Source organism: Aquarana catesbeiana, linkage group LG04, assembly GCF_042186555.1.
Source record: "Aquarana catesbeiana isolate 2022-GZ linkage group LG04, ASM4218655v1, whole genome shotgun sequence".
Taxonomy (NCBI): Eukaryota; Metazoa; Chordata; class Amphibia; order Anura; family Ranidae; genus Aquarana; species Aquarana catesbeiana.
This window is the reverse complement of record NC_133327.1, coordinates 174382846-174409356: the sequence shown is the minus strand read 5'-3', so window position 1 is coordinate 174409356 and position 26511 is coordinate 174382846.

Below are 26511 nucleotides of genomic sequence, written 5' to 3'. Positions count from 1 at the left end.
CTACATTGTAGACAGTAGGGGGTGTAAAAATAAAACCGCAAAACTTCTAGTAAGGACTCTCCTATAAAAAATGATTTCCTCTGTTACTCTCTGTACTTTCTGGCACTCTGTACTTACAAACTACTTCTGATAACACTTTTTACTGTGGCCTTTGCAGTAGCATTTGCCACTGGACATCCAAAAAACATGTCCATACAGACAAAATGCATATTTGTAAGATCCTGACTTGGGCATCTGGATATATCTTTTTTGTAATCTCTGGGAGGGATGTTCAGCTTTTGGTAACACCTTTGGTAACAGGTAAAACAAGAAGTGGTATGTTATAAAAACAACTGTGGAGAACCCTGGCTCTATCCCATGCTCATTTACTAAGGCAGCCATAACTGCTTGTGACTGATGACACAGTCCATGTGTCAAGCTGAAGGGAAAAGAGTGGCTGGCAGACATAAATGATCACTTTTTCCAAAGTCCTGTTTCATAAGAAGTTGCCCCCTGTGGACCACTTGTTCTTCTCGTTCTGGGGTCCTTAAAGTTGAATTATTAATCCCAGCTATACTGGGCCAGAACTAGGGTGGAATCTGTGAGTTGCACAGACCCATCAAGTGTCCGGGGCTGTAAATGCAGCATCCTTAGAGTCACCTGGTCTGCTTCCATGTGTGAAAGTTAATATGGCTACCTCAGCAAGAAGCTGGAAGGCTGAAAACAGCCAATCAAATTAACTTGGCATGCTTGGTTGGTTTACCTGCCGAAGTAAAAACAAACTTCTGGCCCTTCAAATGGAACCAAAAGCTCTCTATATCTCGACTATCTATATAAATATACACTCTTTTTATAGCTCACAGGCTTTGCTAAAACATGGAGCTCTGCTTCTTGAGCTGGGCAAAAAGGATCCAATGACTTTGAATACAGAGTATCTTTCTGGGTGATAAACTGCATACTCAAATCTACAAAAAATGTAATATCTGGGTCTTCAGGGAGTGTGTCCCGCACTGGGCTCACAGCAGCTGATTCCTACACCATTAATTTAACACATGTGGTTTTTCCTTTCTTTTGAATAAATGTCCACATTTTTCATTGTTAGATTTGTACATAAATAAACTCATATTTTAAACCTTTCATTAGACAAACATTTAGTTATCTGTATATTTGCTGCGCAGAATGTCGGACCATTGACCAAAACAATATCTAACTTTGTCTAATAGCACCTTTGCATAAAAGCTACAGCTCTGATATATCAGGATGAACCCTTCATTACTGGGTCCAGCTTGCATGAATATATTACAATGGCTTGTTTTCTATCATGCTATTTGTGTAAGAACTCCAGTTTCATGTTTCAAAAGACAACTTCTTCCTGGCAATATTATAATAAATGATAACAATACCCTGCGGTCATGGAGAGATGCCCATAAATCCAAAATATTCTTCTGCTTATACCACTGTACTTTACAAGAAAAAGGGGCACATCATTTCACAATCCACACATTCTGCTTTGGATTTCAAAAATAAAAATAAATAAAAACAAAAGGATCAATAATCTGTATGATGGACCAGAAAGCATCAAAAACTATAACACAACTGGCTGCAGGTGGCATCTATCCTAACAGGGTGTGTGGACTTGATGTGATGGGACTGTTATATTTAAATTTTATTTATTATTACTCTTACATCATGGACCGCACATCAAGTTATTATCAAAAACCTTACAATATCATTTTTGTAGAAGAACTTCTTATGTATCCCATCCATCTTGGCTTTGTTAAATATTATGGCAGCTTTATTCCAAATAACAACCTCATCTTAATCTTTTTTTTCTCTCAATAAGAGCTTATTGTATAAATGTAAAATTACAAAATTGTTATCTTAATCTAAACTAATCCCATTTTTACAAATTTCCCCAATAACCTGGATTTCATTTCCAACCAAAGGTTGTCTAAACCAGTTTCAATATATCTATATAATTGTTAAACTCATATTAGAAATTAATACTCATTATTACTTAATTTTACTTAATTTCCCTTTTTTAAATGCACTGTTTCCACTATCAAAGGATATTCAATTTGTGTAATACACGGTTAAATGTAACCTTCATTTTACCGTGTTTGGAAAACAGATTCAAAATAATTGTGATCACATTGTTTACCATTAGATTCGTTAACCCGGCACATTTTGTTATAAATGTTTTGTCTAAAAAACAGAAATTGGCATGGTGTCTTTCCAGCTTATCACTAACCTCTCATCCCAGCCACATTTCTTTCAGGAGAGCACAAAGGAGGGGGTCACATCTGCGTACATGGCACACACAAGCAATAGAACTAAAGGTCCCAGCATTCGCACATACATTTTTCCCATTTGTACACAACATGTGCATATCATTCTCTCACTTTCTTTTAACTCTTTAATATTTCCCTGCCTAAATTCTGCTTTCCTTATTTTGTTTAAATAACTTTTATATCTAGCTTCTATGATTCTATGATTCTATGATCAGATGGGGAGCCACAGTGCTCATCCCATCTTCCCTCTCTGACAACATATAAAGTATTCTGTTTTAACTCTCATTTCTCTGTTTCTGACTTTTACTAGTAGTGCCTGACCCCAAATTCATCCCACAACTTAACATGAAAATGTCCCTTTCTGTCTAGTGTTAATGTCACCCTTGATCCATCCTGCTCACATAGATAACTTGTTTCTCTAGCTGTTTACTCTGCATTATTCTTAGTCCCTGTGGACCTTGGTAACCCAATTACCTATTGTGGATCTCTGTCCACTTTAACCATTAATATAGGGGCTCAGTATAGGCGGAACCACACCTTCGGTTCATATATAGCGCTTCTCTTGCGCTGGGCATTTTTGAGGGTCTCTTACCCTTCATTCCCTTACTTAATTCAATGCCCATAATGACTGGCCAGTCTTCTCTCTTCTCTACTTGTGCCTATACCCTCTTGCCTCTAAACTACTTTATCTAGCAGATGTACTACATATACCTGTGAACAGTACTATTCTTCCCTTTCTTATTTATAACACTCCGATGGACAGTAGACAGTGACAACATAACATATAACCACCAATCAATACAGTTTGATTAAGGGGAGTAAAATAGGTACCCTTTGTCCCGAAAATGCCTTACCGATCAAGGAAGTCTGATAACTCAAATGTAAGCAAAAGGCTTACCTCAGCCGGCTGATTATCAGAAATTCCCGGATCGTCTCAAGCTCCTCGTTTCGGATACTCAGGGTCACCTGGAATCCCCTCCTAAGGCAAAGCTCGCCATGCATGACTCGGTTAAATTGATGATAGGCAACTCCTATCCTCATATTGATTAGTGGTTCCAAATTAATAATAACTACTGCAGTAGGGAACAGACACCAAAGATACACTCCGCATCTTTCCACATAACTGTTCTGCTTTATTATGACGCAATTGAAGGTTTTTATGCACATGATTACGTAGGTATCACATTAATATTACAATTGTACATTTATGGTAACAAGGGGCGTTACATAGGCAGGCTAATTCTAATCAGGACTCGAAAGAATGTAAACATTTACTGAAAACATTATTAGTGCCGTGCACAGTGAGGGCAGTGTGCAATACATACAAAATACAATACAATTATATACAGAACGTACAAATTTCCATTACAGTAACCCTGTCTGTACTGCTGTGCAGATCTCCATTATCAGATTTCAACACTGTCTGTCCTAACAAAGAGTTTAAGATCCCAAGGATTGGATTCTGCACTGTATGTTACTAAGGGAAAACTGATTTTGTTTCTACTTTGTCCCTCTGATATTGTTCAAAATGCCTTGAAGCCCGTGTATAATTCTGCTCCAAAAAAATGAGAAAGGTAATTGTATAAAAACATTTTCAGGTATGCTGTGTGAAAGGAGCACATAACAAACATGTAGCACCCTCTGGTGTGCTTCTATTGTGAGTGCAGGGAAAATTATGTCTGACTCATGCTTAGACCTCTGAGTCTGTAATTGGGTCATGGGTTTACTTTAGGTCAGGGCTGGTTGACTCATACAGACAATTTTCTGGTGCCACCCTCTGGTTCTGGAATGTTGGAGAACGTTTTTAGAAGCTGGAGGACGGAGGCTAGGAGGGTTGTTCTGCATACTCATGTCAGCTTGACCAATCCCCAGGCGGCCTTAGGTATGGATGAGTCATGCTGGCAAGGGGAGGTGGGTGGAAGATGGAGATAGAGTGCTGAGGGGACTGTTGGTGGCCCTTGAGGCGAATCCCCTAGTCTGGGGGGGGGGTGCTCTGTGCTCTGCCTCGAGCTGGGGCTCAGGTGCTGACCTGGGAGGATCCTAACAACAGGAGAAGCTTGGAAGTAGAGGCAGCGGGAGCGAGGAGAAGTGTGAGTACTACAGCTCGGTTCAAAGGCCTACAAGGGGAGAGACTGCCACACGTACCTGGTCTCTCTGGAAGATATCTGTGTGCTTAAAGCGGTGTTCCAGCCACAAACATTTTTTTTTTTAAAGTCAGCAGCTACAAACACTGTAGCTGCTGACTTTTAATAAGGACACTTACATGTCCCGTGATGTCGGCACCCCAAGGCCGATCTGTCCATCGGTTCAGTGCAGGCACTGCCATTGCAACTAAGGGAAACCGGCAGTGGAGCCTGCAGGCTTCACCGCTGGTTTTCTACTGTGCATGCGTGAGTCGCGTGGCACTTTCTGAATGGCCTGTCATCTGGGATGCACACAGGTCCCAGAATGCAGCGGGGTGAAAGAGGAAATGATGCTATGGGCCGTGGTAGGATGGAATTACACTCAATACTTCATATAAGGTAAGTAAAAAGAAAAAAAAAAAATCATTATCCAAAAACGAGTAGTGGAGGGGTGGTCATTCCTTTAAGAACAAGTTGCAAAATAGGGTGTAGCGCCGCTTTAAATATTCTTTCACCTTGTGCTGGGAGATCTCTGGAGCAGTCAGTCGGGTAGACTGGTGAAGAAGCAGCAGCCGGGTGGGCTGGTGGAGACTCAGCCAGATGAGCTAGCATTTCCTGAAGATGGTAGAACTGGGATCTGTGTCTACAAGGGAGTTGGAAGTACTTCAGAGTACTAACAGAGACTGTTAGCTGCCAAGAGAGGAATCAATCAGAGTTATACAGACTAAAGAAGAGGAATCAATTAGAGCTGTACAGAGTAACTAGAAGAATCAATCTGAGTTGTACATAGGGAGAAACTTGTCCCTGGTTTTGTTGCTATCAAGTTGGGCATCCCATAGTTCCTATTTCCCATCCCTTGTGTCTGGAGAAAGCGTGGATGTTACTTTTGTCTGGCTGGGCTGGACTGTCATCTGCAAACCCTATGGGGGTAGTGCTACAAACATATATTGGGGTTTACTTTAAATTGACAAAAGTGAAACTACACTTTAGGATATCTCAGGAAGTGAGCACTGGAAATAGGATAGCTTTGAATTTTTTTCATGATCAACAGACATGTCTGAGAATGAGTCCCTGTGAGGTTTAGAAATGTTAATCATAGAAGAATAAAGAGCTTTGCAGTCTTAATCAAGCTTGTTGGTGTGCTGGGGACATATCTTTTCCATTTTGTACACAGTGACCAGTTAGGGGTCATTGCAGCACCTTTTTAACCATATGGTCGATTTCACTATGGTGTGTTAAAGCAATATACTACATGAAATAATTTGAGGTGGTTTAGGTGCACACTGTTCTTGAACTCTATTTTTTCAAACAATGCAGCAGCATGCTGCATCCAAAAGTCAGCTCCAAGAACAGATGGTTAGTAACAAGTGAATTCTGCACTTTGAGCACCCCCAACCTAAAAAGACCCTGTCAATATAAAATAAAAATGAATAACTCCAAAAATAAACAAAATACCACCCCTAAAAGAGAGAACTTTAATTTTCACAATATACATTGAAAGAAAAGCCCAGAGAATTTTTTTTAAAGGGAAGCCTTTCTGCCAGAAAAACACAGCTTAACCTAAAATATCAAAATAAAAACAAATATACTAAATAAACTAATATACGCCCAAACTCAATTAAAACCCTAAATACTACCCCTAGAACAAAAGTCCAAAGCTTCCCTTGCAGCAAAGAAAAGTATCTAGGTGCTTGGCAAACAACAGAGAGTAAGAGAAACACTGGCTGCAGCTGCTCTCTGTAGCTGCTGCCCTGCTGTGCTGAACTGGTTAACAGATACATCAACAAAAGGAGAGAGCTGCTGAGCAGGAATAGTTCAAGAGACTGAGTCAGGCAGCACTGCACTGTGGGAACTGCAGTCCAGAGTGGAGAGACTCTACTGTAATCAAGAGCTTTTAAAATGCATTTTCCAGAGGAAGATTGCCAGGAGGAGGGGAAAGAGCTGCATGTTATCAAGCTGTACAGGACACAGCTTTCTCTTGCCATGAGGGAGCCCAGAGAGTGCACATCACTGTCCAGTGTGCACCACTACTGCTGTATAATGACAGCCTAAGCAGGATCCAGAGTGCTAAGTTCAGATGCCTACAGCCAGAGTCAGAGAGTGGATTAATAATCCCTGTATGTGACTGGATGGTGAGCTGTAATATCACTAGGACTGGTGAGCTGCTGCTATGGGGATTTACTATCTGCTGCTAGAAAGACTGAGCTCTTTAGGAACTGACCATATAGCCATCTAGTAACCTTTTTGCTTCATGCAGTCTTAACTGGGACTATTCTCATGTGCACCAACGGGAGAACTGGCCCCCAATGCTAGCTGGCTGAAGAGTTAGGACTAAAGATGTTTCCCTGTACAGCTGCTACACAAAGACCTTCATCTATTGCTTATGCTAAGAGATAAGGTATAAAGAAAACACTGCGCTAAGTGAAAAAGAAAGGGAAGCTGCTACATACAGTGTGACAAAAACAATAAATGCATGGTAAAGAAAATGTAGCGCATGGTGCATATAATCATAATATAAAGAGAATCACTCCAATATAATTCCAAAAAAAACATTAGTGAATCATAGAAAAAATAATCATAAAGTCAATAAATTAATATGTGAATAAGTGGAAAAAATATAATGTCCCACTGCATAAAAATATGGATGTAATCCACAAGGAAGATGATATTCCAAGAGTTGGTAAAGGATTGTGTAGATCCGTGAAGAGAAGACACATCAACCAGACAGGGACATCATGGGAAGAATGGTATGTATAAATTCTTACCAGATCCTGTGGACTCCCTTGTCAGCAACAGGGAGTCAAGAAAGCAGTATGCCACCCAGGGCATAAGGTAGGATATCCCAGTAGTTGAACCCTCCAGGCTGGACTCTGCGTGGATCTCCAGGGGTCACCAGGTAAGTCCTCGCAGTGGATGACTAAAATGTGGATCCAGAAGATGGAATATCCCTCATAAGACTGGAGTCAGCACTCACTCTCATTCAGATTGTATGTGGAAAGAAAAAATGCCTTCACATAGTGCAGATAAAAAAGGGGGTGTTTTTTATTGCTAAAAAAACTTTACAATAAAAACGTGATCACAATAGCATAAAAAAGGAATGGGCAACATGGAGGAAGATAAATCGGCCCAACGCGTTTCGACCAAAGGGTCTTCTACTGGGGCATAAACCTTCCACTTCTGGTTGCCGATATTTATAAATAAAATAACTAATAAGGACCAATTACAATGCAAAGAAATCAAGTCATTTCATTGGGTCAGTGTAGTCAGCTGATCGCACTCTCAATGACACAACATGGAAAAAGATTCCATAATCCCATTGGACATATATGCTCAGCTGATCGCACTCTGAATGACACTAAACAAAATAGGCCAATTGAATGAATCATAAGCCTAACAGATGGATCTAGCCACCAATGCTAGAGTCGGCTAGAAAGTCCAGCCTACTGCTCAGGAACCTCCGCTGCTGACATCAGGAAATGGCGTCCAGCTAGGAAAAGCGTCACACACCAATCCATAGTGACGTGCTGTGTGACAGGCGGGCCTGAGTGGCCAATCAAAAAGGCCGGCCACAAATCCCGCCCTGACGGCCGCTGGTCCACGTTGCAAACAAAAGGAAATGACTTCGCGCCCAAAGGCGCGCCAGACGTCTATCCCAAGACACGTGATCAGCAACGGAAGCTCCTCAGGGCCATGAAGAGATGAGATCCCACAAAGTAGGACGTACACTCTACATGGTTACACTGCGCATGTAAACTAGGAATCCACACTTCTCCTGCGTGATCAAATTGTCACGGGGGGGGAATTACTAGGAGGACAATGAATTAAAAAAAAGGGGCACCACAATTAGCACACTAGAGAACAAGCACACTAGTTATCCCCTCCCCTCCGTGACAATTTGATCACGCAGGAGAAGTGTGGATTCCTAGTTTACATGCACAGTGTAACCATAGAGAGTGTACGTCCTACTTTGCGGGATCTCATCTCTTCATGGCCCTGCCCTTTCCATGTTGTGTCATTGAGAGTGCGATCAGCTGACTACACTGACCCAATGAAATTACTTGATTTCTTTGCATTGTAATTGGTCCTTATTAGTTATTTTATTTATAAATATCGGCAACCTGGAGTGGAAGGTTTTTGCCCCAGTAGAAGACCCTTTGGTCGAAACACGTTGGGACGATTTATCTTCCTCCATGTTGCCCATTCCTTTTTTATGCTATTGTGATCACATTTTTATTGTAAAGTTTTTTTAGCAATAAAAAACACCCCCTTTTTTATCTGCACTATGTGGAGGCATTTTTTCTTTTCCACATACTATCTGAATGAGAGTGAGTGCTGACTCCAGTCTTATGAGGGATATTCCATCTTTTGGATCCACATTTTGGTCATCCACTATGAGGACTTACCTGGTGACCCCCGGAGATCCACACAGAGTCCAGCCTGGAGGGTTTAACTACTGGGATATCCTACCTTACGCCCTGGGTGGCATACTGCTTTCTTGACTCCCTGTTGCTGACAAGGGAGTCCACAGGATCTGGTAAGAATTTACATACCATTCTTCCCATGATGTCCCTGTCTGGTTGATGTGTCTTCTCTTCACGGATCTACATAATCCTTTACCATCTTCCTTGTGGATTACATCCATATTCTTATGCAGTGGGACATTATATTTTTTCCACTTATTCACGTATTAATTTATTGACTTTATGATTATTTTTTCTATGATTCACTAATTTTTTTTGGAATTATATTGGAGTGATTCTCTTTATATTATGATTATATACATCATGCGCTACATTTTCTTTACTATGCTAAGAGATACCTCTCAGAGTACATTACAGCCTATCCTAGCCATTCTCCTAGAATGCACTCTAGAATAGTTAAACTATTATTATTCACATTGTTAATACTTATATGCACTGCTTATTGTTGACTCTGCTGATTCCTGATTTAATCCCAGTCTAGTAGAACAGAACTCTATTCTAACTTACCGTGGCATAGTGATTATACTGAACCTACCTTCTGAGTGTTAATTTTTGCGCAAACTATTATTTATTCTAACCCGTACCAATTGTCAGAAACCATGAGTCAGACTGAGACAGAAGTACAGTTAAATCACACTTGTTTATTAATAATAATAAAAAGGTAAACAGAGTAAACGTGGTCAAAACATAGTCAGAGTTCAGGAACCGGAACAGATAGTCAAACAAGCCCAAACGTCAGGGAGCCAGAGATGAGTGTAGTAGAACAGCAAGCAGGATCTGGAGCCAGAAGGAATGTCAGCCAAGCAAGTCTTTAACAGGAACACAGGAGAATGTTTCTAGAGATGTGACCAAGGCGAAGGCAGAGATCATCTAGGCTTGATGGCTTAAGTAGGCAGGACTGACAAGCAGGATATCATCAACAGGTGAGTCACTGTGGAGAGAAAGGAGCTGGCAATTAACCCACAGCTGAGCGGCCAGCTTTGAGTAGGAAGGGCTGAGCCCAGCCCTGACACCAATACATTGAGTTAATTTACCACTAAATGGCCTGGTGTCTGTTTCCTGGCTAATTCACAATCTCGGTAAGGCCCCTTTCACACTGGGGCGCTTTACCGTCATATTTGTGGGGGTATTTGGCTGCTAGCAGGGCGCTTTTAACCCCCGCTAGTGGCCGAAAAAGGATTAAAGCCACCCACAAAGCGCTGCTGCAGCAGCAATATGCCAGCGGTATAGCCGCGCTACCCATTGATTTCGATGGGCAGGAGTGGTGGAGGAGCTGTATACACACCGCTCCTTCACCGCTCCAAACTTGCTGCTAGCAGGACTCTTTTTACCGTCCTGCCAGCGGACCGCTCCAGTGTGAAAGCCCTCGGCTTTACAGGTACTATTTTTAGTGCTGTAGTGCCTGCAAAGCGCTCCAGTGTTAAAGGGGTCTTAAGGTACCTAAACTTGTGTTCATGGTATTGTTTGCAGTAACTTTCACTCAACCAGGTTTGTCAGAGGGGCTGAGGTATTATTGGAGTTAAGGTGCAGAACAGGGATAAATAACCAAGCTGCTCTTTGAGAGTAGTGCAACAAAAAAAAACATTAAAAAGGCAGTTTGCTATAGTGGGGGCAGAAGCTAAAAGTGACCACTGATTTCAAAACAACTACATATTAAAATTAATGACAAAAAAGCTTCCAATAAAGAAAAAAACTGTACCAAACTAGGTGACTGCCTAAAGAGCTAGCAATCAGAATTAAAAGAAGTTTCCTAACTGACCCTAGTTTTCTCCCAATGCAATTGTTAGCTTTCCTTAATGTTCCCCATAGCAGATTCCAATATACTAATATTTTGGGGTTGCTTTACTAGAGGAAAATAGGCTATTCACTTTGTAAGAGAATTCTACTTTAGTTTATTGAGTGTTTTGAAAATATGTTTATGCAAAGAATACCAATTCAAGCGCAATGAAAATTTAAAAATAAGTGTTTTTGCATGCATATGATTCGATGATGAAAGTCAGCAGAAAAGTCCCTTTGCAAAGTAAAATTTTCTTTCAAACTGAACAGTCTATTTGCCTTTAGTAAACGAGTCTCTATGTCCACTCTCTGCCCCCTTTTCTTTAATAGCAAGGAGACTGGCTTATTTAAAAGAACACTTTTTGGCCCTTTTGAACCTGCTGGTCAAATGCTATCAGTGCATTATGGTTTTTAAAAACTTCTTTAACCACATGCTTACTGAGCACTTAAAGCGGAGTTCCACCCAAATTTTGAACAATATCTGTATGTATTCTCTTCCTTGCCTAGATGCTGACATGCCGTTTAAAAAAATTTAAATTGCCGTAATAACCTTTTATTTTTCTATTCTTCTTTGCACTTCCTGGTTCTCCTCCCGTGGGAGTAGGCGTGTTTCTAGCTTCTCCCAAACTCCTGGGAGCTAGTCTCAGGCTTCCCAGGATGCCACTGAGCATGTGCGGGAATGAGCGGTGAATGCTGGGAGCACAGCATTCACCACATCCAGGAAATAAATGCTTGTGGGCTTCAAATGCCCACAATTAAGATGGAAACCGCCTGCAGTGAATAATATAAGTTATTCTTTCCGACGAAATCTGACACAGGCGGACATATTACATACAATATGTGAGTATGTAATGCTGAGAAGAAAAGTGTGTGAATGACCTAAAAAAAAAAAAAACGATAGATAGGTGGACCCCCGCTTTAAACCCCCCTCCTGCCCAGACCAATTTTCAGCTTTCAGTGCTCTCACACTTTGAATGACAATTACTCGGTCATGCAACACTATACCCAAATTAATTTGTTGTCCTTTTTTTCATACAGAGCTTTCTTTTGGTGGTATTTGATCACCACTGTTTTTTTGGTTTTTTTTGTGCTAAAAAATGAAAAAAAAAAACGAAAATCTTGAAACAAAACACATTATTCTTTGTTTCTGTGATAAAAGTTTTCTTCATAAATTTTGGTCACAATTTATACTGCTACATATCTTTGGTGAAAATAACCCAAATTAGTGGATATTATTTGGTCTGTGTGAAAGTTAGAGCGTCTACAAGCTATGGTGCAAATCAGAAAAAAAAATCACACCTGATGTACTGGAGGCCTATCTCATTTCTTGAGACCTTAACAAGCCAAGAAAGTACAAATGCCCCCCAAATGCCCCTTTTTTGAAAAGTAGACATTCCAAAGTATTTAGTAAGAGGCATAGTGAGTTTTTTGTAGTTTTTTTCCCACAATTCTTTGCAAATCGAATATTTTTTTCTCACACAATTGTCATTGTGATAGGTTATTTCTCTCACATGGCACGTGCATACCACAAATGACACCCCAAAATACATTCTGCTACTCCTAAGTATGGCAATACCACATGTGTGGGACATTTTCATAGCCTAGTCACATAGAGAGGCCCAACATTCAGGGAACACCATCAGGTGTTCTAGGAGCATAAATCACACATCTAACTTGTTGACTACTTATTGCATTTTGAAGGCCCTTGGAGCACCAGGACAATGGAAACGCCCACAAAATGACCCCATTTTGGAAAGAAAACTCCCCAATGTATAATCTATGTGGCATAATGAGTCTTTTGAATGGTTCGTTTGTTTCCAGAAGTTTTTGGAGTGAAAAAGTGAAAAAAAATGAAAATGCATTTTATTTTACACAAAGTTGTCCATTTATAAGATATTTCTAACACACAGCATGTACATAGCAAAAATTACTCCCCAAAATACATTCTGCTACTCCTCCTGAGTATGGTGATACCACATGTATGAGACTTTTACACAGCCTGGCCACATACAGAGGCCAAACATTGAAGTAGCACCTTCAGGCATTCTAGGAGCATAAATTACACATCTCATTTCTCAACCACATATTACACTTTTGAAGGCCCTGGAGCACCAGGACAATGGAAACAGCCACAAAATGACCCAATTTTGGAAAGCTAACACCCCATAATATAATCTATGAGGCATAATGAGTCTTTTGAACGGTTCATTTTTTTCAGAAGTTTTTGGAAAATGTGGAAAAAGAAAATGAAAACGCATTTTTTTTTAAACGGAGTTGTCATGTTATAAGATATCTCCAACACATAGCATGTACATAGCATAAAAGAAACACTAAAATACATTCTGATACTCCTCCTGAGTATGGCAATACCACATGTGTGAGACTTTTACACAGTCTGGCCACATACAGAGGCCCAACATGCAAAGAACACCTTCAGGTGTTCTAGGGACACATAGCATGTACATACCAAGAATTACACCCCAAAATACATTCTGCTGAGCAAAGGGTAAACAAAAGATTACCTGTGGTTGTCCACAGGAGGATAGCACTAGTCCAGGCAGCAGGCAGGGATTTGGTCAGCAACAGCGAACACAATTGCCCAGGCAACAGGCAGGAATACTGTTCATAGTCAGTACAGGCAGCAGGCAGGGATACTGTCCATATGCAGTGCAGGAAGAGATATTGTCAGTAGTGACAAAATATTGGTCTTGGTAGTAGGCAGGAACATGGTCCATGTGGTGTGGTCAGTTCATGCGACAGGCAGAGGCATGATGGCAGGAAGTCCTACAGGCAGCAGGCAGAAGTAGGGTCTCATTCAGGACAGAATGGGGACAGGGGTAGAGGTTTCTCCCACTCAAATCTCTTTGAAGCCTCCGGTCTCCAGTCCCTAATCTAGGAATGAGAAAACAAAAAAATGTTTTCTTCATCCAGAAAAATAATTCTGGAGCCCCTCACATATGTGAGACCCCTATGTTATGAATCCCACTAGTCCAGTAGCAGGGAACAAGATCAGTCCAAGAGGCAGGCAAAAAACATTGTCTAACAGTCCAGGGTCAGTTCCAGATCAGGCAGAGGTATGTACAGAAGCGTTCAGCAGAAGCATGGTCAAAAAACAAGCCAAGGTCAGTTCCAGAGCAGGCAGTGGCATAAGGGGTGTAAAGGTAAATGGCAGGAACTGAAGATTACATTTACCATACTTCACTAATAATTTACTGAAGTATGGTAACATCGGAAACAGTCACATATGCAGAGGTCTGGTTGGGAAGGACACTGGGTACAATAATAAAAGGTATCTCTTCTAACTCCTCCACTGGTACACACCTTACATCTTTTCTGACGTCTTTGGCCTGATGGTTTGGGAGGGATTTTATTGAATTAAGTGGCGTTCGGAGAGTCTACTAAGAACATTGGATTAAATGTTTTCTGGTGGGCCGTTCGGGAATATAAGGGCAGTGATAATTTCCTTCTGGTAGCCAAGGAAAGGTTGGGGGCTTTTTCGGCAGAGTTGCGGTAAATTATATAGGAGTTGTATATGGCCAAATGAAAAAAAAATTGCTACTTTTTTATACCAATGGTACATTCATCTTGTGGCAAAGTAGGGTTCGAGCATTTGGTCATTGAAGTTGACTCCCCCATGAACAACTTTTATTCGTGGACAAATGTTGGTTTTTGGATGGGGCCATTCCTTCTGAGTATTTCCAAGTCGGTGTTATTGTGCATCGAAGACAGCATGTAGTCATCCCTTCTGTCCCTCCACTTCACTGACAGAATTTCCTTGTTTCGCAGACTCGCCATCTCCCCTCTTCCTAACTTTATATTGACAGGCCTTTGAGGAAACCCCTAACTGTTCTTTCTCACAGTGCCACATGCTGCGTCTCCTTCCGGTGAAGGTTGTGGAACAGGGACAGACTCGTGTAGAAGTTATGGGATATGGGTAGCCTGTGGCTCGGTCACATAATTTGTACACTTTCACCCCATAGCGGGCCCTTTTGCTGGTGATCAATTGCTTGATTACCAGGCTGCCGCTAAATTTGGCAAGTGACTCATCCACACATATGTATTGGTCTGGGGTAAACAACTGGGGGAATTTTTCTGAAAAATTATTTAGAAGTGGCCAAATTTTGTAGAGCTTATCATAATTTGAGTCATTTCATGGAGGGCACTGGGTATTGTCATTGAAATGTAGGAACCTCATTATCATGAGATATCTGGTTCTGGGCATTACCGCGGAAAAGATCGGCATGTGGTGGATGGGGTGACCAATAGGAAAGTAATTCTTTTTTTTGGTGAGTCCCATACAGAATCTGAGGCCCCAAAAAATCTTAAACTCCTCCACTGTCAGGTGTCTACACTCATAGGGATGGGTACAGGCATACCCCAGTTTTAAGTACACAATGGGGTTTATTTACTAAAGCAGGAAAGTGCAAAATCAGGCTCACTTCTGCATAGAAACCAATGAGTTTCCAGGTTTTATTACCAAAGCTTAATTGAACAAGCTGGGGTTAGAAGCTCATTGGTTTCTATGCAGAAGTGAGCCTGATTTTGCACTTTCCAGCTTTAGTAAATAAACCCCATTGTGTACTTAAAAGTGGGGTATGCCTGTATAATAGGTCGTTGGGTTACTCAAAATAAATTCTCATGCACACAGGTTGCACTGGGCCACAATTGATGCTAACATGTCCTCTGTAAAAATGAAATCAAAGAAATTGATTGGGGAAAAATTCTCTGTGTCCACCTGGACTCATGGCTGGGGAATGTTGGATGTATAAATTAACAGTGCTTGCAGAATATTAAACCACAATTACATGATGTGCTCAAAACGTTATCAGTGACACTGATATCAAAAATGCAAAATAGATGACAATTTATATTAAATTGCTGAGTGCTCCAAGAAAATATAAATAAAGTGCATCAGTGATTCAAGAAAAATAGCATTTGTGTGCTACACTCCCCTCTTGTGACCCCACTCACCAGAGGTTATGGACCCCCAGCTTTGCAGTCTGGGGTCAAAAAAGCTGTGATCTGAAATATTAGGAATGGACTCTCAGAAAACCTCCACATGGGTATCCTCGGGGTTGAATCAGAGTGAATTGGCCATAGGAAAAAACAACAAAGAAGAAAACAATAGTGAAGTACCTCTGGTATTGTATGGGCTGTGCAATCAAAAATTCCACTCACAAGATAGCTGTGATGAAACAGGCATCAGTTTAGGATCCGAGTTCACCGCTGGTCGGCGTGCATTCCACAGACGGCGGAAGCTGCATCATAGGTTTACAAAACCGGAAATGCGTCAAAAGGGGTAATGTTAGCTTCTCCTGAGTTAGGAGGAAGCCACAAGGGGTTCTGAAGGGCATATGGAAGGATGGCATGGGTCCTAAACCATTGGGGCTGAGGTGACACCCCACTGGCACTTGGCCTTTCTTGCCGCGGTACTGCGGTGCTGGTAGATGGCACTGCTGTGCTGGTGGATGCCACTGCCTCCTCACCAGAACACCTTAATTTTGCGGGCAGATTATCTTCCTCCTCTAAGTCTGTCAGTGTTCCACTGCTTAGCACTGGCTCGTTATTTACATCAGACTCAGAATCTGAATTTTAAGATGAATCTGAAGTAGAGAACTCTCCTTTGCTCTCATCGGCCACACTAAGAATTTGGTACAAGTCCTCGGTGGAAAAAGATTTTTTTGGACATTATTGATGGTGTAGATGAAACCGCACAGGTGTGTGCTGATAAGCCTGCACTGATGAGCCTGCACAGATGTGTGCTAAGCCTGAACTGATGGACACTGATGAGGCGGCATTGATGGGCACTAATGAGACTGCATAGGTGTGTGCTAAGCCTGCACTGATGGGCACTGATGAGGTGGCACTGATGAGCCTGCACAGATGTGTGCTGATAAGCCCACACTGATAGGCACTGATGAGGCGGCACTGATGAGCCTTAACAGATATGTGCTAATAAGCTTGCACTGATGGTCACTAATGAGGTGGCACTGATTGATGGCACAGATGTGCACTGAGACGGCACAGATGTGCACTGATTGATGGCTCAGATGTGCACTGATGATGTGGCACAGATGGGCTCTGATTGGCACAGATGTGCACTGATGAGGCGGCCCAGATAGGCACTGATTGATGGCATAGATGTGCACTGATGAGGCGGCACAAATGTGCACTGATGAGGTGGCACAGATGTGTACTGATTGATGGCACAGATGTGCACTGATGAGGAGGCACAGATAGGCACTGATGACACAGATATACACTGATGAGGTGGCACAGATGTGCATTGATGAGGCGGCACAGATGGGCACTGATGGCATAGATGGAAACTGATGGCACAGATGGGCACTGGTGGCACAGATGGGCACTGGTGGGACAGATGGGCACTGTGACACTGACCCTGATGGACACTGTGACACTGGCACTGTGACAGCGATTGGGACTGATTGTCACTGATTGGGCACTGTTAGGGCACTGGTGTTGGCACTGTATACACTGTGAAATCACTCACAGTGCAGCACATTTTGTTCTTCCTGCTAACATGCGGTCTCTGTGTGAGGTGGGAGAGCTGTCAATGAGAGATGATCTCATATGTTTTCATTTGAGACCATTTTTCATTGGGCACACCGATCGTGTGGTAAATAGCTGCTGTGATTGGCTGTGTCCAAGGGACATGGCCATCACAAATTTTCCCTGATGTGCGCTCGTGTGGGCGAGCGGGGATCGTTGAAAAGGGAAGGACATCATATTACGGCGTCCTGGCAATGTAGGTCCACGCTGTAGCCACCATTCGGCTATAGCGGGGATACAAGGAGGTTAAGGCAAATATGCTCATAAAATGTCTGACCCACAGAATTCATCTTGCACTCATGTTAGTGAGGATCATCAGGTATTATTTTGATGAAAGCTAAAGCTTTGATGAAAGATATTGAAAAGGACATTTGAGATAACAGTTATTCAACCCATAACATTAAAAACTGTCAGTACATGCTGTATTACATGCTGTTCATACTCACTCAATGACTATGGGATTCGTTTTCTGTGTTCTGCAAAAAAATCTAGTTGATCCTGTTGTTCACTGTCCCTTCCTCTTTATTCATGTCCCCACTGCAGCCTGAGATTGTGTAGAGCAGCCATTGCCACATCTACTGAGCATGTTCCAGTTTCAGTTGTCCCCAGCTGGGCTGACCCTGAGTATTTGAGGAGGCCTGCCCCCTGCCAACCTATCTATTGGGGATTGGTCAGGGCCCTCAGAATACTCCAGGCAGATCCTTCTCCCCTCCACTCCAATTCTTTTAGAATCTTCTGAAAGTTTCTAGAAGTAGAGGGAGGTCTCAGAGGTGCTGCCTGTGAGTCATATCAGCCTTTCTGAGTGACCCAAACCCTGACCCAGAAAAACACACAGGCTTGGCTGCCAGCCAAGCCTGACAATCTACCTACTCTGTACAGAGAGAAAAAAAACTCTCTCTCTCTCTCTAGCACACTAATTAGAGGGTGCTACACTGGCTAACCTATGTATGGGCCGAACCTCAGCACAATCTGAGGCATGGTCGGCAGGACAGGTAAGCATTAATAATGTTCTTCTAGAGGTCTGTTTGTATTGATGTTTTTGTATGAGAGAAAGTATGAATATGAAGCTTCTTATGATAATGACTTGCAGCATAATTACTAATAAAGCCACACATGTAAAAAAAGCCTGGAATTATTTTCATTTAAATGTGCTTGTAGTAAATGATTAACAGAGGGCATTCACATACACAGATGACCAGTTAATTGTATGATAACCTTTATGTTGCTCACCTTAAAATGCCTGAAGATAAAGGAATGTGTTTAACAGAAAACATCAGCACATCCCAACTTTTAAGGATGTCTAAGGATTTGGACAGAAGTGTCAAAATGGCCAGTGTCGGCCCCCGGGCAGCCAGGGTAGTTAAATATTCACATTTGAGGTTTGTGCTTGTACTGGAATTTTTCTGCAAAGTGTAAGGGAGGAGGGAAGCCGACTGTTGGGTTGCAAGTGCACTCATTCTTAAGTGACACTAAACAATATCCTTATTTTCCAAAAATAACCCATGCACATCCACTACTTACTGGCCTCCTTGTAATATCCTCCATTACTTACCAAGCACCCCCCTCACTTCCTTTTGTTTGCACTAAGTATACTTTACCTCCCAACTTTAGAACTTGAGAATGAGGAATACTTCAGGGAGGCAGTGATCTGCGGCCGTGGCAAAAAGCATGGCCAAACTGTTTGTGAGAGGGGCTTAAGGGGCATGGTTAAACAAAACCCCAGCTTCCTTTTACCTATAAAATATGCACTGATTGCTGTGCCACAGCTGTCTCACAGACACGTATAAACCCTAGTGCAGTCATTAAAAAAAGGCTTCTATTGCATATGGTTTTGACCAAACTGAAAATAGACAGAGAGCTAACACTTTGTCTGAAACTTCCTTAAAGAAGAACTTCATTAAAATGGCCAAGGACTGCTTAGCAACCAGTAAAGACAATAAACACTTTGGTGAGAAGTATTTAACCAATGTCCTCCGGAAGATTTACCAACCTTCCTGACCAGGCCATTTTTTGCGTACAGAGCTGCTTTACTTTAACTGACAATTGTGCAGTCATGCAACGCTGTGCCCACATAATATTTATGTCCATTTTTCCCACACATAGAGCTTTGTTTTGATGGTACTTGATCCCCTCTTCAGTTTTATTTTTTGTGCTATAAAACAAAAAAGACCGACAATTTTGAAAACAAATATATATTTTTTTTACTTTCTGCTAAAAAATATATCCAATAAAAAAATTTAAAAAATCAAATTTCTTCATCAATTTAGGCCAATATATATTTTGCTACATATTTTTGGTAAAAAAATCCCAATAAGCGTATATTGATTGGTTTGCGCATAAATTATAGCGTCTACAAACTATGGGATATATTTATGGAATTTTTTAATTTTTTAATTTTTTTTACTAGTAATAGCAGCGATCAGTGACTTATTGTGGAGACTGCAATATTGCGGCGGAGAAATTGGGCACTAACTGACACTTTTGACACTTTTTTGGGAACCAGTGACACTAATACAGTGATTAGCGCTAAAAATATGCATTGTCACTGTACTAATGACACTGGTTGGGAAGGGGTTAACATCAGTAGTGATAAAAGGGTTACCTGTGTGCCTAACCAGTGTTTTTGTACAGTCTGGGAGGTGTTTTTACTAGGTGAAGACATGGATCCTTGTCCCTGCTCTACTGACAGAACGGCAATCTGCCTTGTTTACATAGGCAGACTGCAGTCCTGCCTCTGTACTGAATGATCAGCGGATGCGGGCGTACAATCACAGCGGAAGCAGGCCGTACTTGCCTGCAAGCCCCCTACCCAGAAGTGTCAGATCACGTACCAGGTACATGATCTGGTGCAGCAGTACCACCTTGTTGTCATATAAGTTATACGGTCAGCATGTGATTAAAAAAAGGCTTCTATTGCATATGGTTTTGCAAAAACTGAAAATAGATAGAGAGCTAACACTTTGTCTGAGCCTACCTTAAAGAAGAACTTCAATAAAATAGTCAAGGACTGCTTAGCGTAAAGACAATAAACACTTTGAGAAGTACAGTGGGGCAAAAAAGTATTTAGTCAGCCACCAATTGTGCAAGTTCTCCCACTTAAAAAGATGAGAGAGGCCTGTAATTGTCATCATAGGTATACCTCAAGTATGAGAGACAAAATGTGGAAACAAATCCAGATAATCACATTGTCTGACTTTTGAAAGAATTTATTTGCAAATTATGGTGGAAAAAAAGTATTTGGTTACCTACAAACAAGCAAGATTTCTGGCTCTCACAGACCTGTATCTTCTTCTTTAAGAGGCTCCTCTGTCCTTCACTCATTACCTGTATTAATGGCACCTGTTTGAACTTGTTATCAGTATAAAAGACACCTGTCCACAACCTCAAACAGTCACACTCCAAACTCTACTATGGTGAAGACCAAAGAGCTGTCGCAGGACACCAGAAACAAAATTGTAGACCTGCACCAGGCTGGGAAGACTGAATCTGCAATAGGCAAGCAGCTTGGTGTGAAGAAATCAACGGTGGGAGCAATAATTAGAGGATGGAAGACATACAAGACCACTGATAATCTCCCTCGATCTGGGGCTCCACGCAAGATCTCACCCCATGGGGTCAAAATGATCACAAGAACGGTGAGCAAAAATCCCAGAACCACACAGGGGGACCTAGTGAATGACCTGCAGAGAGCTGGGACCAACGTAACAAAGGCTACCATCAGTAACACACTACTCCACCAGGGACTCAGATCCTGCAGTGCCAGACGTGTCCCCCTGCTTAAGCCAGTACATGTGCAGGCCCCTCTGAGGTTTGCTAGAGAGCATTTGGATGATCCAGAAGAGGATTGGGAGAATGTCATATGGTCAGATGAAACCAATGTAGAACTGTTTGGTAGAAACACAGCTTGTCGTGTTTGGAGGGGAGAGAATGCTGAGTTGCAACCAAAGAACACCATACTTACTGCGAAGCATGGGGGTGGCAACATCATGCTTTGGGGCTGTTTCTCTGCAAAGGGAACAGGACGACTGATCCGTGAACATGAAAGAATGAATGGGGCCATGTATCATGAGATTTTGAGTGCAAACCTCCTCCCATCAGCAAGGGCATTGAAGATGAAACGTGGCTGGGCCTTTCAGCATGACAATGATCCCAAACACACCGCCCGGGCAACGAAGGAGTGGCTTCGTAAGAAGCATTTCAAGGTCCTGGAGTGGCCTAGCCAGTCTCCAGATCTCAACCCCATAGAAAACCTTTGAAGGGAGTTGAAAGGCCGTGTTGCCCAGTGACAGCCCCAAAACATCACTGCTCTAGAGGAGATCTGCATGGAGGAATGGGCCAACATACCAGCAACAGTGTGCGACAAACTTGTGAAGACTTACAGAAAACGTTTGACCTCTGTCATTGCCAACAAAGGATATATAACAAGGTATTGAGATGAACTTTTGATATTGACCAAATACTTATTTTCCACCATAATTTGCAAATAAATTCTTTCAAAAATCAGACAATGAGATTGTCTGGATTTGTTTCCACATTTTGTCTCTCATAGTTGAGGTATACCTATGATGACAATTACAGGCCTCTCTCATCTTTTTAAGTGGGAGAACTTGCACAATTGGTGGCTGACTAAATACTTTTTTGCCCCACTGTATATAGTGTACAATATAGTGTATATTATGCAGGGGTCTGTAAGGCAGAGGGCAGGGGTCAATGGTATGGGAATGCAAGGGTCAGGATTGCGTAAGACACAGAGTGATGCAGTCAGTGTCAGGTTTAGAATACATAACACAGAGATCAGGAGTCCAGGGTGTGTAATGCAATGTTCAAGGATCAGGAGTATGTAACACACAGAATGCTATAGTCAGTGCCAGTGTACCTCTCTATGCCCCTTCTTTGTTATTTTTTGAGGCATAGAGAAGATTAAGCCCCATTAGAGGGGTAGTAATAAAGTGATCAGACTGAGTCAATCCGAATCACGTTAGATTTATGAATTGCAAACTTTAACACCATCAGGCCTAAATGTTGAACTTTACTTAAATTGCTTTATCTCCGATTTGTAATCTTTCCCTAAAGCGGAGTTCCACCCTAAAGTGGAAATTCCGCTCATCGGATTCCTCACCCCTCCAGTGTCACAATTGGCACCTTTTCAGGGGGGAGGGGGGTACAGATACCTGTATAATACAGGTATCTGCACCCACTTCCGGGTATAGCTAGCCGCAGCTAGCCGCAGAGTCCCCGCCCACCCCCGTTGTGTTGTGAGAAATACACAGTTCACACAACACAACGGGAACCAGTGTAGACGCGCAGCGCGACTCGTAGTTAACTAATAATACCTTTTCACTGTTTTTGTTTTAAGTCATTGGATACCTAATTTTTATATTTTAATTTAAAAGTGCCATGAAAGGTGTGGATGGTTATCAAAGATTTTGCTATCTGATGGCCACCTCCAAGATAATCCACGTCCTGACCTAATGTCCTTAGTATCTGGGCACTGGTCTAATACATGTGCACCTACTGGATATCTTGATCAATTAACTAAAAATATAAGAGCCTACAGTCATATTACTAAGGCACATGAGTAATTCCAAGTGACCGAGCTATGCTACAAATGTATTTATTGATTGGTATGTATGCCAATTATTTCAATCAGGGTTGTAGATTGTCTTGGCACTGACTGAGAGGCAGTGAGGCTGGTCTGACCTTAATGGCTTACCAATGCCCCAGTGCCAATTTTGTGGAATGGGTGTGGCAAGCAGTGCATATTTTAATACACTTCCCCCTGCATCAAGGACAGGCAATGGTAGAATGGAACCCCAGGTCCCCTATTTGTTTGGTAATCACTGATAAGGAGGGCACAGTGAATCCACCCCATTTGCATTGTGTGCACTGGAATGATGGTCCCATTAGACAATACTGTCTACAAGTGCATCATCCATTGTGACATGACAGCTAGATGCACAGCTCTGACTTATTACTAACCTAGTTTATTGTAGGAGCATAAAGGGCATAGCTAAGCCCACCTGGGCAGCTGCTAAACCTTGGCTCCTGCCTAGGTTGCATTTTAGACAACCTGGCTTTGCCCTGCATATAATGAGCAATGTGGGAAAACATATTGCTTAGATTTTTTTGCCAAGTTTTGTATCATTGACAAAGAACTGTGACTTTACTATTCATCCTGGTGTCCATTGCCATCAGAATTGAGAATAAAGGAAAATGTTCAGATACATTTTTGAGAGAAATATAGCTGAAATCTTCCAACGAGTACATTTGTTCTAATGGCAACTGACTAAGAGGGCATTTCCTTCAATTTGGAAAGATTTATTCTTACTTGCTGTTGAGTCTGCAGGACAGGAAGTAAGATTAGATCTCCCCAAAGGGACACAAAAATGGCATGATTTATACCATTCTATATTATATCCAAAGCAAAAACTAATTGGCTTTAGATATACATTTGATGTCAGGGCTCTAATTTATGGATATATTAATCTGAGGCTTGCCATCCTTAGCTCCCATTATTAACATTAAATACACAACAACTGTAGTCATTACAGAATAAAACAGGTGTGCAGTTTTGGACACAACCTGAGGCAAGAGCCATTTATGACTATAGTAAACTGAGTTGCTTGGAGCGTCAGGTTCTCCATACTATCATTCAATGCAGGGAAATCAGACACACCGTATGTTGCAATAATGTTCTTTAACATAATATGTGGAGCTGGCTTTACCTCCCATAAAGGCAACCCTAGACGTGGGACTGTCTGGAACACAGCAATAAAGTCATTCTGAGACAAACACGGCTTTTATAATGTATATAATCCTACTAAACTGTCACCAATCACATCACCTCCTCTTCAACAACAAACACCGATGCTGTTCAAAGGGAAAACACACAGGCATTGTATGTAATCTTGCATGTGAAAACTAGAGCAGATAACACAACTGCCATTTTATTTGGGAAAAAAAGAAAAGAAAATACAGATTTCCTGTTCTTGGCAGTCTGCACATGTTCCTGTTTATTTTACTTGGTTTTCTTTTGTTAAGTTTGTCTTTTTTTTCCTTCTAACACGCTAGGTACAGCAGTTCTGACATTTGAAAGGAACAGCACCCCACTGGCCCAGAGCCACTGATTGGATTAACGTACTTCAACTATAGATGACTCTCTAACATTGTGGCTTTGGGAGAAAAAGAGCGGATTGATGTCATGATAATTAACACTTGGCATGGGTGACGGAACCTTAAGCTGGCTCAGGTTCCAGCTTATTAATTCACAATAATGTCCAGATTTGTTTTTGGAGGTTTAATATTATATTAAATGTAGCATGGGAACTTTGTTCTAAAAATGCTGCTGGGATAGGAAATTCGGATTACAGGGTATAAACACCTTTGTGAGTTATGGATATCAGTGGGAAACGGGGGTCATTGTTGCAGACAAAAACTGTAATTTGCATTTATGTCCTTAGCTGACAGGGATGAACAATCCAATAACAGGGTTAACCTTTTTTAAAAAAATAAATCTGCATGCATTGCAGCAATAAAACCATTTTTCTGACAAAAGTAAAATCAGACAAAAAAAAAACATGTTTAGTAGATGGCAAACATGGTGTAAAGTGCAGTAAAGCAATACAACCAATCAGAATTTTTTTTTCATTGGTCTGATTTCACCCTGATCCTTCAAAGCATATACGAGTATAAACCCTAGAGACCACAAATAAGAAAAGTGAAGTGCTACCTCTAGAAAGCTGCATTTTAGAAATATTTAGAAATATTCACTGCAAAGCAGCTTTTGAAGATGCTTTGTGGTTGATTTACTAAAGGCACATAGACTGTGCACTCTGTAAGTTTAACTCTCCAAAGCTTAGTAAATGGGGTAAAGTTTCACTTTGCAAAAAATAACCAATCATGTGCAAGGGGATTAAAAAAAACAGTATTTCTGCTTGCACATAATTGGATGATGGAAGTCAGCAAGTCTGCTCATTTACCAAGCTCTGGAGCAACAGCACTTGCAGAGAGCGCAACTGCACTTTCCAAAGTGCCCATCCTTTGTGCTTTTAGGAAATCAACCCCACTGTGTAGCAGTCACATTACTACATTATTCCATATGACCTTTAGCATAAAAGGACTGAGGGTGGAAAGAAGCTGCAGCTTGAGCGTCACTTTTAGTGAAATCATAATCAGGTCCTACTGTCAATCAACCAGTTCAGGGCAGGGCAAATGTAGTGATGTTGGAGGTGTGTGTAGGTACACCCATGCATAGCCACAGCCATTTGTACTCCTAATGCCACGTACACACGAGCTGACTTTTTGACGGACTAGGTCCGACAGTCTTTCCGACGGACTTTGCAGCGTAGGTCCGCCGGACTTTCAAACGAACGGACTTGGACACACACAATCACACCAAAGTCCAATGAATTTGTACGTGATGACATACGACCAGACTACAATAAGGAAGTTGATAGCCAGTAGCCAATAGCTGCTCTAGCGTTGGTTTGAGCCTGTCGGACTAGCATACAGATGAGTGGATTTTTCAACCGGACTCAAGTCCGTCGGAAAGATTTGAAAAGTGTTTTATTTCTAGGTCCGTTGGACTTTTGGGAAAAAAAGTCCGCTGGAGCCCACACACGATCGAATTGTCTGACGGAGTCCAGTCCGCCGCACCAAGTCTGCCGGAAAGTCTGCTCGTGTGTACGCGGCATTAGCAGGATGAGGAAGCAAAGGGCAACAGTGCCACTGCTGCTTTGATAGTCAGTAACTGAGTGTTTTTATCTTATAACAGGAAGTCTCAGGGTATACCAATTATTTTTAGGATTACCAGGTATATTTATTGATATGGTAGGGAAAATTGGTTGCTATGGCCTGTTATGCCGCGTACACACGAGCGGACTTTCCGGCAGACTTGGTCCGACGGACCGGACTCCGTCGGACAATTCGATCGTGTGTGGGCTCCATCGGACTTTTTTTCCCCAAAAGTCCGACGGACCTAGAAATAAAACATGTTTCAAATCTTTCCGATGGACTCGAGTCCAGTCGAAAAATCCGCTCGTCTGTATGTTAGTCCGACGGACTAAAACTGACGCTAGGGCAGCTATTGGCTACTGGCTATTAACTTCCTTATTTTAATCCGGTCGCACGTCATCATGTACGAATCCATCGGACTTTGGTGTGATCGTGTGTGTCCAAGTCCGTTCATTTGAAATTCCGGCGGACCTATGCTGCAAAGTCCGTTGGAAAGACTGTCGGACCTAGTCCGTCAAAAAGTCAGCTTGTGTGTGCGAGGCATTACACCTTGCATGT